The sequence below is a fragment of the Passer domesticus genome, chromosome 9 (genome assembly GCF_036417665.1).
Source record: "Passer domesticus isolate bPasDom1 chromosome 9, bPasDom1.hap1, whole genome shotgun sequence".
NCBI lineage: Eukaryota > Metazoa > Chordata > Aves > Passeriformes > Passeridae > Passer > Passer domesticus.
Window position 1 is genome coordinate 2,383,305 of NC_087482.1, and position 4,553 is coordinate 2,387,857.

General features: G+C 55.1%; 1 long non-coding RNA gene across 1 annotated transcript; it reads right to left on the bottom strand.

Annotated features, from left to right (window-relative positions):
• Positions 1-556: 556 nt before the first annotated feature.
• Positions 557-1,860, bottom strand: LOC135307418 (uncharacterized). Its single transcript, XR_010368137.1, has 4 exons — positions 1,744-1,860; positions 1,555-1,656; positions 1,287-1,394; positions 557-634 (listed from the first exon to the last, which is right to left on the bottom strand). It is a non-coding gene; the product is annotated as an uncharacterized LOC135307418 (long non-coding RNA).
• Positions 1,861-4,553: the final 2,693 nt, after the last annotated feature.

Genomic DNA, 4,553 nt, shown 5'->3' on the forward strand with positions numbered 1-4,553 from the left:
ATGCCAAATGCCTTCCTGCAGAGGCTGGGCAGAAGCTGCAGCCAGGCCAGGCTGGGAAACAGCCCTGCAGGGCGTGAAAGCAGCAGCGGGGCAGCGAGGCTGCCATGGATCCCTTCCTGCTGTGCCGGGCACGGCGTGTCCAGATGTGCAGCCAAAGCCCCCGGCTGCTGAGTCCCAGGGGAAGCATGAGAGAAATGCACCCACCTTGTCTTGTCTGCAGGGGTTCCTTCAGCTCTTGCCTCATCTGTTTGGATGGTTGCAGGGACATCTTATCTGTTGTATCTTGGACTTTCCCTGTTGGAGTACCTTAGAGAAAAATATTTCCATTTCCCAGCAATGGATCCTACAAAAGCAAGGCTCAGCCTTTGAGGTCAGCAGGGACACACTACTCACCACTGTGATGGGAGCTGGGCTTGCGTATAGCATCCAAGGTAGGAGCTGGAGAAGCTGGAGAAGTCCTCCCTGTAGACACATCTGTAACACAACAGCCAGAGAAGCTTCTGTCACCTGCTTCCTGCCCGCTTGTCTACAATTCTTCCTTGGTGACACACCGAGAACATACCTGCAGGAGGCTCCAAGGGCTTCAAAACTTTATTCATCCAAGCTGATGGAGAAGCCTTCCCAGCAACCTCATCTAGAACGGAGCACAGATGAGAACACTTTCCAGGGTGTGCTGGGATCCCCTTCTGCCACAGGGAACTGGGCACTGCCAGGGGGTCGGCTAAGGCCGTGGGAGCCAGATGTGAATAGACATGGCCAAAGGTGCACAGGGGCCTGGGGAGCTCTGGGCTGGCTCCTGGTCACTTTCCACACTCTTTCCCTGCCCTCAGCAACATCCCTGGGAGGGGTGGCTGGAGCAGCGCAGGGTCCCGGGGTTCTCTCCCTCAGACACAGAGGAAATCCTCTCTAAAACCCTGGCGAAAACTGCAGCACGCAGTGACACAGTTATCCATCCCTCCCTCTGTCCCTCCTGTCCTCCTTCTGCTGGGACAGCTCCCAGATCCCAAGGGCAAACAGCCAGGCCCTCTCAGGACACACTGGAGCCTTGCTCTCCCCCTCTGTCCTTTCCCCACCGTGGGCACCCCGTGCAGTCACTCCCAGGTTTCAGGACATGTCTCCCATGGAGGGACCCCAGCAGGACTGCTCAGTACCCGAGTGCCCTGAGCCTGCTCGGGATAATTCCCCTGGGCTGTGCCGCTCTAGTCCAGGCTGTGCCCGCACTGCCAAACAGCAGAGAGGGCAGCTCAAGCCTCAGCAGGGCTCAGGCCCAGAGGCACAGCAATTACCTCCTGGGCCTGTGCCTGGCATCGCCTCCCCTCCTTCAACAGATGCTGGCACGGAACCACTGCTTCCTCCAGGAAATGCTTCTTTCTCCGCAGGCTCTCCTTTGATTTCTGGAGAATGCAAAAGAGACATCTGGATCAGATGGAAACATTTCTCATTGGGAATGAGCCATGGATCCCATCCTGCTGTGCCGGGAACCATGCGTTCAGATGTGCAGCCAAAGCCCCCGGCTGCTGAGTCCCAGGGGAAGCATGAGGCAAATGCACCCACCTTGTCCTCCCTGCAGCATTTTCTTCAGCACTTGCCTCATCTGTTTGGATGGTTCCAGGGATATCTTCTCTGTTGTGTCTTGCATCTTCCTCTTCGGAGGAACTTAGAGAAAAATATTTCCATTTCCCAGGAATGCATCCCACAAAACCAGTGCTCAACTTGTGAGGTCAGCAGGGACACACTACTCACCCCTGCCATGCAAACTGGTCTTGTTGGCAATAACCACCAATGTACGTATGAATCTCCTCCCTGTAGACACACCTGTAACTCAACAGCCACAGAAGCTTCTGCCATCTCTGCTGATCTGCACGGGCACCACTGAGCCGCAGCAGCGGTGAGGGGATCGTGCAGGGCGAGGGCACACACGTGCATGGTTCTGTGCTGGCACCTGCAGCGCTGCCTCCCTGGCCCAGCTTTGGGCTCTGCGCTGGCAGCTCTCCCAGGGGAAAGGCCTTGACCTACCCTCAGCATCTCCCAGAGGCTCCGTCCTGGATGTGGGGCCTTCACCAGCAGGTTCAGCTGCAAAGAAAGGCAGGACAGAAGAGCTCCTGTGGCACTGCAGGAGATCCTCAGGCTGCCCACAAGGCTCAGCCCCGGGGCACAGCCCTGGGCCCGGCCCGGTCCCTTCCCTCTCTGCTCTTCTCTGTGGCTGCACAGAGCACACGGAAGGACACACTGGCATTGCACACGGGAGGAAGATTGAAAGCTAAATGCTCCTTCCTCCCAATGACAGTGATCCTGTGGGAGCCCTCAGGGCTCCAGAAGGGAGCAGGGCAAGGTTTCCAGATTCTTTCAACCTTAAGATTATGTTAAGGGAAATGGTTTGTAAGTGAACTTTTGTTGCATTAATCCTGATTATTCACTCAGGAAAGACAGAATGAAAACTTGCCTCCAGCATCCTCAAAGAACTTCAAACCATCCTTCATCAGGACTTCCTGAAAACCCATGTCACGATTCCAGTCTAGAAGGGAGCAGAGATCAGAACCATTTCCATGGTGTGCTAGGATCCCCTTCTGCCACAGGGAACTGGGCAATGCAGGGGTGTTGGGTAAGGCTGTGGGAGCCAGATGTGAATGGACATGGCCAAAGCTGCACAGGGGCCTGGGGAGCTCTGGGCTGGCTCCTGGTCACTCTCCAACCTCTTTGCAAGCCCTTTGCAACATCTCTGGAGGGGTGGCTGGAGTAGCCCAGGGCCCGTGGGGTCTCTCTCCCTCCCACAGAGGAAACCCTCCCTAAAGCCCGGGGCAAAACCATCCCCAGCGCTTCCCAGGGAGCAGGGAGCGCTGTTCCGGGAAAGGGCAGCCAGGCTGCCGGCTCACCTGCTCGCCGCGCTTGCAGCGGAGCAGCCTGGGCAGCCCTGGCAGGCAGGGCCACGGAAAGGAGCAGCAGGAGTAGGAGGCGCAGAGCAAGGGCCATGGTGCCTTGTCCTCCGCCAGTCCCGCAGCTCTTGCTGCCACCGCTGTCCCGACACCGCTGTCCCAACGTCAGCACCGCTGCTGCCACCGCCACTGCTGCCGCAACAGTTGTGCTCAGGGACTGACTGCTGGCTCCTTGTGCTGCTGTGCAACCACGGGGCTCTGGCACCTCTGGCACCTCTGTGACCTCAGGGCCTGCTGAGAGCTCAGCCAGCTGTGACCCCAGAGCCCTGCTGTGACCTCATGGCCTCAGCTGTACCCCCAGAGTGTGTGCCCGTCTGCATGAATGGACTGCCCTGATTGTAAATGTTTTGCTTCATCAAAGGGCCATTGCTCAGCAAAACCTTTCTTTTGCCTGCTGACATTGCTGGTCAGGCTGCGTCCCTCAAGATGCTCTTGATTGTTGCAGTTCAAATTTATTTTATTGATTTCATTTTAAGTGTTGTTTAAGGGCTCTGTTGTGCCCCCATTTTTTTCCTGAGTTGGTTTACCTGTGGGTTTTACCCTCCCTCCAAACTGTCCCTCGTGTCCTTCCCAAACCCTTGTTCCAGCTCTTTCCCTGCCTGTCAAGGCAACCCAGCCCCTTGGTTCCCCAACCTTTGGGCCAATCCCTGACTGCAACTCCCCTTTGGCATTCCCCTACTCCTGGGAGCCCCACTGGCCCTTGTGACCCATCCTCTCCACCCTCCTACCCCAATTGGCCCCAGACACTTGATGTAATCCCCTCACTCCTCTCCTGAGGATTCCCTATTGGTTCATTGTTTGCATCCACCCCATGACTTGTATGTGTACAAAACCCCTTGGGCAGTACAGCTAGGGGCTTCTCATCCTGTTCTCTTCACCTGGACTAAGGTATTCCTTGCAGAACCTGAAGACAGGGAGCCTCCTCCTTTCTCCTGTGCTTCGTTCCTGTCGTGGCTTGTGTCTGGCACTGGAGAGCAAGTGGCACTAAAGGCTCTGCCTCTGGTAAATGCCCATAGCGAGGCAGTTCCCGACTCCTGCCGTAGTGCCGGAGTTCTAAGAGCTAGCCCAGGTTCCAGCACTCACTTCACTAATGTACCGAATGCCCCTTCTTCAGTGCCTGCTCTGGTGCTCTGCCATCTCACACAGCAGAGTGTGATTCACATAGTGCAGCCCAGAGTTAGGTTGTTGCAACATTGAAATGGGTGTGGTTGGCAGGATGGCTGGCCATAAATCACTACAGAACTAAAGCAAATGTGTGCACTGTGCCAGGCTGGACTTGAATAGACACAGGAATTGTGGAAAGATGAGGACAAGATAGCAGAGAACAATGGAAATGCCAGCTGAAAAGGAGGACATGCTAAAGGAGTTATTTGTGCACATTTGGGGCTATATTTTTCTTGGGTGCAAAGCAAAATGAAAAGCTCCTAAATGCCCAAAAGATGAGAACTGTGTGTGGTAAATAGGTATGATTCATGCTGACAAAATTGAAAGAGTAATCAATACTGATACAGTAATTAATATTTGGAAATAATAAAACAGTTAAAGGTGTAATGCCAAGCAAGAAAGGGAGAGGAGGGGTTATCCCTCTCCCCACCGTTCTCCTGCAGCTGTTCAGAACAG